This window comes from Hydra vulgaris, chromosome 13 (genome assembly GCF_038396675.1).
Source record: "Hydra vulgaris chromosome 13, alternate assembly HydraT2T_AEP".
NCBI lineage: Eukaryota > Metazoa > Cnidaria > Hydrozoa > Anthoathecata > Hydridae > Hydra > Hydra vulgaris.
Window position 1 is genome coordinate 15890384 of NC_088932.1, and position 15285 is coordinate 15905668.

Below are 15285 nucleotides of genomic sequence, written 5' to 3' on the forward strand. Positions count from 1 at the left end.
GTTTAAGGATAAAATAACTACAACACCCAAAGTCGCACAGAAGTGGCAACGAAACACAAATTTTAAAAATTTGAAAAGTGTTGAAAAAAAGAAGTAAAAGAAACGCTTTGTAAACAGTTATAATCATTTTATTCAAAAGTTTAGTATCAATAAAAATAATATTATGATTCAAGGAATTATTTTTTATTTTTATTCGTAACTTATCATATCTTATCTTTACCTTAATCTACGTTGTGAATAACGAAGTATAAAAAAAAATTGTGGGTGGCGTTATAGGAAGCAAAGTTTGACTTATATCACCATTAGTACCTTTTTTCAAAAAAGTTTCGTAAAATTATTTTAGTTTTGGGCAACAAATTTATGATGTTTCAGGAGCTAAACAATTATCCTACTTAATCAAAATAAAGATTTTTTTTTAAATGTGGTATTTACATCATAATAATAATCGATTTTTTGAAATTTGTAATATTCAGATTATAATAATCATCAAAATAGTCGCGTTTTTAGACTACTTTACCAATTCATTTTGTTTAATGTTTGAAATAAACTTATTTATTTGATTTAGGAATTTTACTATCTGGCGTACGTTTGACGTAAGGGGAATGATTCTATAGAAGTAATAGCAGTCGACTTAATCCTTATTTTTATGGTTTTCAGATCCTCTTGAAACTGGGTTTCGATATTGATAGTTTATGGATTGGTTGCTTCAATGTTAAAAATGTTCTTCATATTAGCTATGTTGTTTGTTTAAATCTATTCGGCAAGATTAAAATTAAAAACTGAAGAAGTTTTTCATAACGTCTTTAAATGTTACGGGATTAAGTTAAAGAAAAGTTTAGCAATTTAATATACAGTTTGGGGCCATCCATATATTACGCAGGCACCAAGGGGGTAGGATAGTGTCCCAAGTTGAGTAATTTGCGTACGAGTGCGTATGGGGGAAAAGGAAAGAGGGTCCAATAAATGTATGTACGTAAACGCAAATGTGTTGACAGATTGAGGTGGCAGTTCGTGTTTACTTGTCATTATTAAAAGTTGAACGTTGCTTAAGTTTATAGCCTGTTAAGGTTATAAAGGTTAAACAGCGCAAAAAAAAAAGTGATCACGTTTGCGTGCATGAATTGGGGGTAGGGGTTTAGATCACCGAGCATATCTTCGGAATACAAGAGAAATGCACCAAATCCAAAAGCATCATTTTGAGATAGTGAACAAATAAGTGTTTTTGTAATAGTTAACATAATAAGTTTTCGTGTAAAAGTTGAAATAAAAAATTTCAAAAATTGATTTTCATATATATCAAAAATGGACTTTCATTTATATATATATATATATATATATATATATATATATATATATATATATATATATATATATATATATATATATAATATATATATATATATATATATATATATATATATATATGTATATATATATATATATATATATATATATATATATATATATATATATATATAATATATATATATATATATATATATATATATATATATATATATATATATATATATATATATGTATATATATATATATATATATATATATATATATATATATATGTATATATATATATATATATATATATAAATGACGATATATCGTCAATCTAAAAATGGACTTGACGATATGAAACTTATTTAGAGAGGGGGGAAGGTAAGACCACCGTGGGGAAGGGGGTAAGACCATCAAGCGTGCGTACGCATGGGGGGGGGGGAGTATAGAAATGTACAAAGTGCAACAGGGAGGAGGGAAGAGGGTCCAAATCAGGAGGTTTTTGCGTACGTAACATAAGAGTTGTTTCTTTTTAATAAGTTATAATAGCTTAACATTAAACTAATGCTCCAATAAAGTTATCAAGTTAGTCTAAATAAATATAATTTATGGAAGAAAAAAATTGATTAGACGGAAACGTAAATCTTTATAGCACTTAGACTTATTGACAAGCAGAATTAAAATGACGAGCTTATGCAGCTTTGCGTAGAAATCTTATATATAACTACCAAGTTCACTGACTCGCTGGTTTCCTGATTCCCTGGTTCCGAAACGCATTAATGCATTACGGAACCAGGGAATCAGGGATATTTTATAGTTAACCGCTGATTAGCGACTTATTATAATAATAAAAAAAAGAATTACTTTTACGCGCTTTAAATAATTTATCAATTAGCTTGGATGTCATCATCCGGTGAAATATCAGTTGAGGTATAATTCGGTGAAACATCATATCAGTTGAGGTATAATCCGGTGAAACATCATATCAGTTGAGGTATAATCCGGTGAAACATCATATCAGTTAAGGTATAACTAGAAAAAAAAAAAACTTTCACTTCACAAAGTTACTTAATAGTTATTTATTTAACCACAAATATTAAAAAAATGTAAACATGTATGATTTCGAATGAATATAATTAATCTTAATTCTAAATAAGTTATTATTTTTAAACAGTTTTTATATTATTGAATTCAAAATAAATAACATTTATAGATGTAAATGGTTGCTAAAAACTAATGCAACGGGCGCTCCTGAATTTAATATTAATTAAGTTTGCATTTTATATATATATATATATATATATATATATATATATATATATATATATATATATATATATATATATATATATATATATATATATATATATGCTTCTTTGGGTTCCTCAGCTTTAACTCGCTTCTCAAAACATATTATTGGTTGCTAAAAGCCGGTGCCATTGGCGCCAGATTGCCAGAATATAATAAAAAAATAGTTTAAAAAAAATCAGTTTTATGAAACTGATGAATTTTCAATATGGAGTAGCAAGCAATATTGGCGTCATTTTAGCGTAATATTGCGATAATATTGGTTGTATTAGCTTTCATTGGCTAAACTTTGCAATATCTCAAAAACAATAAGTGAGTGTTTGGTACATTTGCAAACATAGCTAGTCGTTAGCCGATATTGATTTTTTATTGTTAGGCCAATATTGGTAAAAATTTTATTAAGGTTAGTTCTACACTTGCGTAACTTAATCTAATATATTAAGTGACCATTTTGTTATCTTGCGATGAAGTTGCTATAAGCTATTTCAAAGAGATGATATCATGGCAAAAAGTTAAACAAATATTTGTATAATTCACTCAAATAATCAAAAAGTAATGTATATTCATAAATATACAAAATCATTAAAAAATATCAAAAAATCATCAGTAATGCTATTTTTCTGTTTTCTTTTTAAGTTTCATAAAACTGTTTTCATAAAAATTTTCCGTTTTCATAAAATTGTTTGTTTTTTTTTGAAAGGCCTCTAGTGCTAAAAATATTATTAATTAGTATAATTTATCGCATTATATAGTGTGTAATTTTTTGTATTAATTTTATTCAAAAAATGAAGTATAAATAAAAAAATATTCCGTATTTGTTTTTTTAGTTGACAAACAATTCTTACCTATTTTATAATAAACATATTTCAAATTATATCGGTTGTAAACATATTTCAAAATATATCGTTAAAATTTTTACAGATGAACAGTTTTTATTCGAAAAGTCTTTATGAGGTAGTTTTTGTTAGAGTAAATAATACTTTATATTTAATTATTAGTGATATAAAACCAATAATTAGGAAAGCTATAAATCAACTTTTAAAGATTGTTTACCCATATACCAGCACCAAACACGGCCTTAAATATCATGTAGAAAAGGAAAACAGGAAATTTAAAAATTGACATCCAAGATATCTTATTAAATCTGAAGAAAAACATAAATATCTTTACTAAAAATATAGCAGATGTACAAATCTGCTTGTTGTTTATTACGAATCCTTGTAACAAAAAGCATTGTTAAAAAGTTTACAAGTGACAACTTCCATTTTCATGTGTCAAATGAGAAAAATAATATTCCATTTGCGTCAAATGAAAAAAAGTTTTACTAAGAGCGCCTCTAATCAGAATGTGAGATTCTTACAATAAGAAAAGATAATTTTTTTTCTTCAATAAAATACCTCGATGATGAAGTGACAAGTTTATAAATAATCATGCAGCTAACAAAGAACCTATAGAAAAATTAGTATTTTGTAATGAGGAATGTAAAAAAGAAAACGTTTGTTGCATTGTACAATGTAATTATGTATGCATACTTTGTATTACATAATTACATTGTACAATGTTTGTAATACATAGTTACATTGTACAATGTAATTATGTATGCATACTTATACGTATATGTACTGTATATGTATATACATACAAGTATTGAACATAAATGTATACACGTGGATCATTTATTGGTATTTATAAGTATGCCATTGTGGATGTTATGTATATTTATGTTTTTTTTTTTAAAAAAAGCACATAGTTTAACAATCATTTATTTCTTAATTTAAGAACTCCTTAGTGTCTTATTACAGAGCATCATGGAAAAACAATAAACTAAGAATTTCACGCCTTTTTCCTTGTATATGTTACGCGTTAAACCTCAAATTTCTAGGTTCTGAGTTAGAACCCTAACCATTGCGCCACAGCTGCTTGTATGATTTTATATCCTTTAATGGGTCTTTAACTCCCTCAAATTTACTCTGTTACCTCTTTTTTGAAATTTAGCTCTTTCATAGATCTTATAAATCTACTTTTCTAAACCTACTAGATAAATAAAATTTTTTGTATATGAAATGTGTTTTGAGAAAAATGTTTTAATTGATTCACTTTAAAGGACAAATTATGGAACACCATTAAAAAAATGTCGTTAACCAGAAAATAACGGCATTTAAGTCAACACAAAAATTATAAGGAACAGCTGGTATAAATTAGCGAAAAGAATATGTCTGAAGTATGCATTGGAGTTTCGCAATAAGGAAGAATGTTAAATATTTACCTGAATAGTATTCAATATAAAACATATTATAATACAACCCAAAACTGCAAAGTTAAGGTGGATCCATGGTAAAAAAACAAATTTTTAATATTGTTTTTTTTTAAAATAAAATATGAACAATAAATAAAACTGTAACAAAAAAAACCTTTTAAAAAAATAATATTAATTTCAAACTGCAAAATCTGCAAAAAATACGCAAAAAGTGAGTTACGTAAAACAACTGTCGCTTGAAAAATGCTCATGCTATCAAGCTACAAATTTTATAAATTAGAGAAAACACATTGATAAAGTGACTGAAGCAGGATTATTTCATACTTTTATTTTGTTTCATAATGGCAGTTAAATTAGTGAATAATCCGAAAATTTGACCAAAAGTTGACAGGAAAATACAAATTTTTTGATAAAAAAAAATATTTCTGTTAAAAATCCTGCTTCAGGAACTACTTTAAAGTATTATAAACAACTCCTGAAAATTTGAACGTTTAGCTATGAGCAGATTTTAAGATATCGTTGTTCTAAGATTACAACATTCGAAAAAATAAACAATGAAGAAAAATGCAAAAGAAATTAATAATAAGGTTAAGATGTTCATTGAGCAATCTACGGGTAAAACAATAGAAAAACATAAAAACAGAATATTTTAAAAGATAGTAGATATATTTTAATTAACACAGATATTGATTACTTAGATTTTTATATGACATAAAATGTAGAAACTGTCAACCATTTGTGGTTGCTATGCGCGTTGCTATAGAAAACTGTTAACAAAAGTTGACAATTTTATTGTTTTAAACAGATTTTGCATTTTTTTACCATGGATCCACCTTAAGGCTTGGTATAAGCACTGAAATCATCTAAGAAATTGAAATGAGTCCATCATTTAACAATCGTAGTTTTTTTCCAATATTTGTTCTAAGATGAAAAATTTATCGAAAAGTCAGATAATAAAAAAAAGACCATTACATTAAATTAAGTCCATAGACCAAAGTAAATAATGCCATAAAACTAATTAAGGAGTTGTATCAGGTGCTAGGTTCAACTAAGAAACAATTTTTATTATCCAAAAACGCATTAATGTTATGAGAAATAAAAAAGATTATACTTATTTAATCTAAGAAATAAACAAATTATGTAATCAACTTTTCATATACAGATATTTAGAAAAAGTCGGATTAGAACCTAAAATTTAATTTGTTGAAAAGAAAAAAAAAAAATTTATTGAAAGAGCTCATGGGTTTACTGTTTTAGTTATAGATGCTATTGAAGTGCTATTGAGTTATAGATGCTACTGAAGTGCTATTGAGTTATAGATGCTACTGAAGTGCTATTGATTTATAGATGCTACTGAAGTGCTATTGAGTTATAGATGCTACTGAAGTGCTATTGAGTTATAGATGCTACTGAAGTGCTATTGAGTTCAAACTCGAAAGTCATGGCTTAAACTTATTATTACTCTTTTTTATCTAAAGTACAAATCACAGAAATCACGAATTAAAAAATCAATATTTTTTTTTTAGTTTCTTTATCAAGATTTTTAACCAATGCGTTGTGACTTCTCTTTCTTCTTTGATTAAATAAGCCATCAAGGCTTCGCAACTGCACATACTAAGCAGAAAATATTTCCTTTTGCTTGCGAGTATATCAACCGCTCACTACTGGAACTTTCATCATCGGATTTATTCCAAAAGGTCTTGAATTAGTGCTAATTCGCTTGCTAATTTGCTTGCTAACTCGCTTGCTAACTCGCTTTATTAATAAAAGTTTAAGATTATTTAGACACTTTCAACCTTTTTTTTTCGTTTTAATTTAAATCTGTTTTTAAAAAATATCTCGTATTGAACTTTTGAATAGCATTTATTTCAGTATAATGGCTTTAGTGCGGAATACCGGGACAATAAGTTATTTATATATTTTACTATATAATTACCACTATAAAGATGCTGTTTACGATGTAATGATTTTATTTTTAATCTAAAATTTTATTTTCCTTATTTAGAAAAGTAATAATATTATTAACAATATAATTGGACGATTGGTCTTCCTAATATAACTTCTTACCATTGTTAATTACATTAAACACTATCAACAACTATTATTAGTAGTGATTATTGTAAATTCTCAATAACATACCGAGGGCCACATCTGTGGAACTCTTTCTCCTAAATAATAGTAAAACTAAAATCTTAAAAAAATAGTTACTTGATTATGACGTACCTCAAACTCTATTTTATTTTTAAAATATTCATTTTATTTTTCAACTTTTTTTTTGTTAAAAAGTGATATCACTCTTTACATCATTACTTATCTTTAATTTTTTATTTTTAATTTTTAAGTTGTATTGTATTTAGAAAGGAAAGAAAAAATGTAAAACTTTTTTTTACAAGTATTTAATATTATCTTACTGAAGATGTAATACTTTTTTTATGTGATAACTTATATGTTTAATATGTAAATCATACAACGGGGATAGATGATAAGACTTTGGTCTTCCGCATGCATCCGTCACCTCTTAACTTAAAAATATTGTAAATAATTTATTATGAAGATGACGTAGTATATATATAAATAATAATAATAATAATAATAATAACAATAATAGCAATAATGATAATAACAATAATAACAATAAATTTAATTATTTATTCCTTCCTCAAAATTCCATAGTACTCTTACATTGCCATATGACACATTTTCTTGCTGCGCAGTGGAATTGAATAACACCGGTATGTTGTTCATTGAAGAATTATCTATTACGTTCTGCAACAGTGGACTTTCTGCAGTTGGGTCTGATTCGATTGATACATATTGATTCTCTTCTCATGCTTTATCAGGAGATCGGAAAAAAGTAGCCAATTTGCAGTTTGCGTTTTAAATTTCCGCTTAGATATTTTCTGTCCATTATTATCCAATTATTGCAAAAATAAAATTGTAGTCTTAATTTATAATTCATTAGTGGTAAAAAAAAAAAAGAAGTAAAAAACTAATATTTCAAAAATTAAATAAAATATTTCAATACATATTTACCAATAAATATAATTAAATAAAAAAACAAACAACTATTCATTTAAGTGATATTATTCGTTCTCAAATAAATAAAAAAATCAAATTAAAATGTAGTAACGACTGTCAAAATCCAAGGAAAATGTTGATATTTTCACGCAATACATAAGCAAAGTCAAACCACGCTTTAAATAGCAAATCAATATTTTGTTTTATAAAATGAAAATGTTAGTTGTAGCAACAAAACAATTATGACAAAAATTGTTGGTATTACATAGGAGAACACTCGTGTAACCATTTTTTTGAAAATAGTGACCAAATATCGCAGAAATCGGTAACGTTTTGAGGTCTAATTAGTAAAAAACTAGCAAAGTATTAATTAAAACTGCCATAAATCCTTAACCATTTAATAAATCCGGCTGAAATTTAATCAAAAGTTTGGAGCGGCTATATGCTACATTTGGATTAGTTTTTATCAAGTTATATAAAGTTGTTCTCATTTTACAGGTGTTTTTATTGTCGCACTATAAATTCAAAATTTCACCTTATTTGAATATTTAAATTAAATTATTTTCCCCGGACAAAACTAAAAGATTTTTAAATTTCTATCAAAGGGTAACTTGATGTGTACGCTATCACCCTATTTAAGTGGCGCTTTTGGGTCAGCTAGGTTGGTATTATTAGAATCCATGTTAACCGTGTTAATTATGAATTATTTATGATATTTATTCAACATTATCAAAATTTTAATATGGATATAGTAAAAGTTAAAAGTTATCAAATTCTTTTTTACAAGGCATACTTAATCGAAGGGCCAGAGTTGTGTGTGTGTGTTTTTTTAAAGATATTTTTAGATATAGAGTACTTTTTTTAAAAATTGACGATTGTGCCCTCCTCTTTATAACCCATGTCGTCGACTCTGTTTTGTAAATCGAAGTAGTTTTTGCAAAACATTTTTTTTTTAATGTTATATTTTAAAAACTTGTCGCTCATTCTTTGCCTGGAAGGTTTTCGTTTTGAAAGTATAGTTTCCTTTTAGTCTTATTTAAATTTCTTTGAGCCATAATTATCAAATTTAATAAATCAAACGGAAATCCCCACTCATTGGTAACTTGTAAGTTATAAACGAAACTATTTTACCCCTCAGCATTAAACATCTTAGATAAATCTACTGTTTTTATGACCGTTTTTTATTCTATAGTTTCTAATCAAAGTGGAAACTGGAATTTTATATTTCTTTGAAAAGTGAGTGTTTTGCTTTGTACTAAAAAAACAGTCTTTTGCAGATCGTCTTTATTATAAGTGTTGTATTCTTTGAATACTTTGTTATTCCTGAGACATCTATTGCCTTTTTGTATTCTCTGGCCATTTATTTTATGCTAAATCAAATATAGTATATATATATATATATATATACATATATATATATATATATATATATATATATATATATATATATATATATATATATATATATATATATATATATATATATAATGCAAAGGACTTGACTTCAAATCAAATCAGACTTTTCTTCAATTGAAGATGACGAATCATCTGATCCTAAATTTTCTCAAGGAGATGTAATCATTAATAATATATAATATATATCATTTGTTACGGATAAAAGAGACTCTAGGTTTAAAGGTAACCCTTTCCATTCATTTTTCTTAGAATTGTTGTTAGAAGCGTATCTGCTAGCACGACATTTTCTTGCTTTTATTTCGCCTTCAGGGAATTCCGCCAAAAACGACTACATTACGCATTTTAATGTTTTTTTGCGTATAATAATCACCTGGTATGTAAGATCGGTTTTAAGATCATGCATAATACACTGGATTATGAATAAATTCTTCGAGACGCTGCAATAACCATAAATTTTTATTTTTCCATATTTGAGAAAAAGTTGCCAGGACTCTATTTAAAAACAATTCTAAACTACTGCCACCATTGCATATTTGTGAAAGGTCATTTGTTCCTTAATAACAAAGTGCTTGTTATCATTAAAATCTGTGTTTAGAAACATTTTTTTGTTTGGAAATGCAACTTTTTTTTCAAAAAATTTAAGATACGGAAGGTTTCGTTGTTTAGTGTAGGAAAAAGACCGTTTGAATGCTAAAACGTCATTTTCTTTAACCAAATCACGTATTTTTTTAACACAGATCTTAGGTGTGTTTCAATAGCTGTAACTGCTTCTGATACTAGTTTTATTAAATGTAAGAGATAACGGAATATTATAACTCAATATATCACATCTTAAGACTTGGTATACTAATAATTTCATATCTGATGCATCCTTTCGAACGCCTTTAGTTCTTGATTGATCTTTCTTTATAGTAGCATTGTATGGATTTTCAACTTGTTTGTTAGCAAATATTAATAGAACGGAAGGTTCTGCAGTTAAGGGTCAATAGTAATTACCTTATGTCTAATCCACTTTGTTCCATCTGGGCATTTGTATCTTAACGCTTTGCGTCCAGTAAATTTTGCATAACGTTTAAACAGTTAAATGGCTTTTTTAAACATGTATTTTGACACTAACTGATAGTGCGCATCTTTTTTAAGTTTCACGTCACTAAACGCTTCTTTCCAAGCAATTTCCAATTTGTGCAACAAACACCAAGTAAATAACAAGAGTCAACCGAATTCTTGCGTTTCCAATTTTACAAAGCTTTTATTAACAAAAACCCTATCTGCACTAATGCCAATTAAACGGCGGTTTCTCTGAAAAAGAAAACTAACCACTGTGAAATGCTTTTTTAATTGCATTGTGAAGGCCCTTTGCATATGTGTCAATTGGCTCTTGCAAAGAAAGCACATTAAATTTTGGTACGCCGTTTTGACAAGTTTTTATTAGATATATCTCTTGTCTTTGAAGAAGAAGAACCGTCGCATAAAATACTAAAGTATTTAAGTTATTTTATGGATTGATAACGTTTTTTCGTATTAGAGATTTTGCCAAAAGTACAGCCATTTCTCGACAGCTTTTATCACTTAAATAAGCGTTCTCTGTATCAATTCAGTGATTGTTTTTTACAAACTCACCAATTTAATTAAACATTTTAAATGATAAATTTTTTCTCACAAAAATACTTTTTTAACAATTGTATTTTCTGATTATTGTTTAACTGTCTCAAATGGACTAAAATACTCTCCTCAGTCATTTCCATATCTTTAGTTTTCTTTTCATTCTTTTAAAATACGGACAGCTTCAAGGTGATATTTAGCTTATGTTATATGATCTCCGGCGTTATTTTTCTTTATTGTCGGTGAGCCTTTAATGTAATTACTTATAAACTTATAACTTCCTTAAATTTTACTAATGTTGCTTTTCCGCCATCATCATCAAAGTAATACCCTTTACTTATTTTGGAAATTCTTGCATTTCCGTTTGCATCTGCCATAACACCGTTTTCCGGAAAGTTTTACTTTTCGACAACATCAATTTTAATCATTTATATATTTATATGCCAAAATCTATTTTTTTTTTTTTTTTTTTTTTTTTAAATACGTAACGGATTGTCCATAAATTACGCAATTATTAGTAGGGAAGACCGGGGCTAGTTGGCCGCAGGGGTAAGTTGACGAACTGCGTTTATCTTTAGAGCCTTTCATCAGAAAGTGACAAAAATTACTCAGAAACTTCCTCGTTGACCATTTCATCATTCACTGTAGTATTGTCAGGATTTGCGCATGCGCATGGGAGATATTGAGATTTATGCGTTTTTTGGACAAAAACGTAACTTTTAGAACATCGCTTCCTTTTTACTTTACAAAGAAAATATTAAGTCGTATGAAAAAAAAATTATTGTAAAAGTTCCAGTCACAATTGGTTTACTATATCCAGTCGGACTTTTTTTTCAAAGCTGCCGTTTTTCAGGATCTATAGACTGTTTATTAAAAAAAAAGCTTTCGGGGTAAGTTGACAAATTTTTTACGGGGTAAGTTGGCTCATAGCATTTAGTATGGAAAAAAATATTTATTTTTATAAATTTTTTTTTTTTAATTTTTTTTATTTTAAACAATATTGAAAATATTTATTCTTACAAAAAATTTAAAAAAAGTTTTGTTTAGTTTTTTTTTCCACAGATAAAAGGTGGGATACTGTTTGGCTTTTATACGGACTAATATTTGGTACCAGCTAAAAGTAATATTAAATTTTGGGATAAAATTGTTGCAAAAATTAATTTTGAAAAAATTTCTATTAATTTTGCACTTAATAGTGCATTAATAATCATTTTTATAGTTTACGCCAACTTACCCCGTGGTGGGGTAAGTTGGAGCAATTTTTTTTTTTTTTTTGAGGGCTTGGAAAGGCCCCAAGAATTTTTTTTTTCAAATGAATGCAAATTTTATAAGATACCCTAATCCATACTCTTTAAGACTACATTTTAATATTTTTAAAAAAATGTACTGTTAGGGCTGCAGAGCTCATAGAGTAAAAACCGAGCCAACTAGCCCCGGTCTCCCCTACTAAGTTACTTTTCTGTAAGAAAACTATTCTATAAAGAGTTTGTGGAATATTTCCAAACTTTTTAATTTTTGGACCTGAATGGAATTCCATTTGAACTTTTAAGAAAACCTCCAATGACTTTTTGGTTTTTATTAAGAAAAAAACGTGTACTTGATTTCTAGAAGAAAAAAAAACATACTAGTGAAAATAAGTGTTAAATTACTGTTTGTTTAAATACAAACTTACATTAATTAACTAAAATCTCTTTATATTTTAAAAAGTAAACAATCAAATATTTTTTGCCAATCAAGAAAAAACAAACTCATTAGTTCGTTCCTTATTTCAAATGACTTTATTTCATTGCAACAAAAACGAAGACAAAAGTAAAAACGTAAAAAATTTGATAAACATCAAATGATATTACTTATTAAGGACCATTTTATGAGACTAGTACAAATGTCGTAAAAATATAAAAGCTAACTTAGTTAAAAAAAGAGTTAGTTAGGTTAGTAAGTAACTTAAAAATAGTAAATGGAATTGTGAATTGTTCCGGGATATATAAATAAGCAGGGAATGAAACTCAAGATCTTTTCTTCCTAAAGCCAGGCGTGACCAATGCGCCATTAAATTAGCTGCTAAATTATAAAATTATAAAAAAGTATATACTGTAGTACTGTAGTAGAAAACGCTTTATATTTTTGAAAAAGAAGTTAAACATTTTATTTACAAAAAATTACCGAAACACGGTAATTATTTTTGTCTCGGCACTTTTTTACCGACGCACTTTATCAAAATACTTCAAAGCCCTCTGCAAAAACCTAAATTTTACATTCACAATCAAAAGAGATGATTAAGATAGAATTTCCAAACAACCCCAAAATTCTTTCCAAATTACCCTCTGTATAATTCTCAAAAGATTTAATGGAATATTTTGTTATATCTTAAATTCAATGTCAAATTTAAATTTTTGGATTGATATAAGTTTTTGTAAAGAAAAAAGAAATAAAGAGTAATACTTTAAATGATCTTTAAAGTATTACTCTTTATTGCTCAGGAATAGAATTAGACAAGTAATGTTTTCAAATTAAAAAATATCGTTTTTTTACTCACAAGTTTTAACCCAATACGAATAAATATACCCCCCCCCCCTCCCATTACTATTTTATTTTAACCACAGACAAGACCTTTAATAAGAATACTTCAAAAATAACTACTTAGTCAAAAGAATATTTATATAGGAAGCAGTTTAAGGAATTTAAGTATTGAACCACCTTGCTATATAAAAAAGATTTATCCTTGTTTTTGCATTTAAGAGAGTTCATGGAGCATTTCAAGACAAAATACTTTATCTACGCAGTTACATTGGTTGGTTTTTAAATGATTTTTGTTGTTCAAAGTTTTGAAATTATGCGAATTTATGATAGACTTTAGGTTAGACATGCAACTGTAGATGATTTTAATAGAATTTTGGTTGAATATTTTATGTAGCTTGTGGCTGGCTGGAAAATGTAAGTCAATTAGGGCTAGAAAACGGTTTACTATTTTTGTTTTGACGATTAAACTGAACGGAGGGTTATACCAAATGATATTACGTTTAATATGGTTTTTTTAGTTGATCTTGATTTGAGATTAGTTGTGGTTGGTAGGTAAGCTTTGTCTTGTATCCCAATTTTTTTTAAAGCTTCTTTATACGGTGGAATAACCTTTTTAAAGAATATTACATTAATTGACATGGAAGACAATCTTTGTTCAATATTGCGAGGGATTGCTTTTATAATGATCGGGGATTGGTTAGAATTAGAGTGGATGTACCTCATTTGATTATCAGGTTTAAAGTATGGTTGGAACGTATTAAGACCTCGATTTAATGCAACATCGAGATAGTTAACAATTTTTAAATTAGATTGAAGGATGATTCGAAGATCCTTTCTTTTAAAAATATGTAATATATGTTTTATGAATTTATCCATTTGCAGATTGTTTTTTTTTCTTAAATACGGTAAGACCTTCGTCAAGATATAGGCCGAAATCTTCTTTGTTATAATGCTGTGAAATTTGATACAGAACAAAATACCTATTAATTGGTAAACTTCAGCACCATTAAATGCCCTCATGTTTTTATTTATCTAAATTATACATATATATGTAATATATATATATATATATATATATATATATATATATGTATATATATGTATATATATATATATATATATATATATATATATATATATATATATATATATATATATATATATATATATATATATATATATATATATATATATATATATATATATATATATATATATATTATTCAATCAATTAAATTTACAGACAAGCTCGAGGCCTATGATAATAGTAAACAACAATAAACATAAATCTAAACAAAAAAGATTTATATATGTAAATCAACTCTAATTTTAACATCAAATAAAACTGCATATAAAACATGGGGAGATATGTGACACGGGAGTAGCTGAAAAATTGTATGTTTGTGTATGTATATAACTTTTAAATTTTATAAAATACAACTGGAAGGAACCTCTAAGTTGTATTTACTCACAGAGCTTAGCTAATAGTTCATACAGCATTTAAAAATTAAAAGCATATGAAAAAGGTTAGCAAACGTATGCCAATTGCTGCTTACCATACAGTTATAACCTTTTAACACACTGTAATGTGTAATTAAGAACTAAAAGGTGCATATGGAAATAGCCCATGTAATAGAAAAACAAAATCTTTTTTAAGTGGTCGGGAAATTTTTTAAATTATATTGGCCAAGAATTATCTTTCTTTTGAAAACATCTTTTTTCGAAGAATAGTCTGAACAAATTTAACAGTATACCTTATTTATTCTTTTTTATATATATATATACAATAAGTAACGCAAATTCGTTACGCAATTTTCTTAGGAGTTATGCAGTTATTAAGTTATGCAGTTATACAAGTGAGCACAAACCTA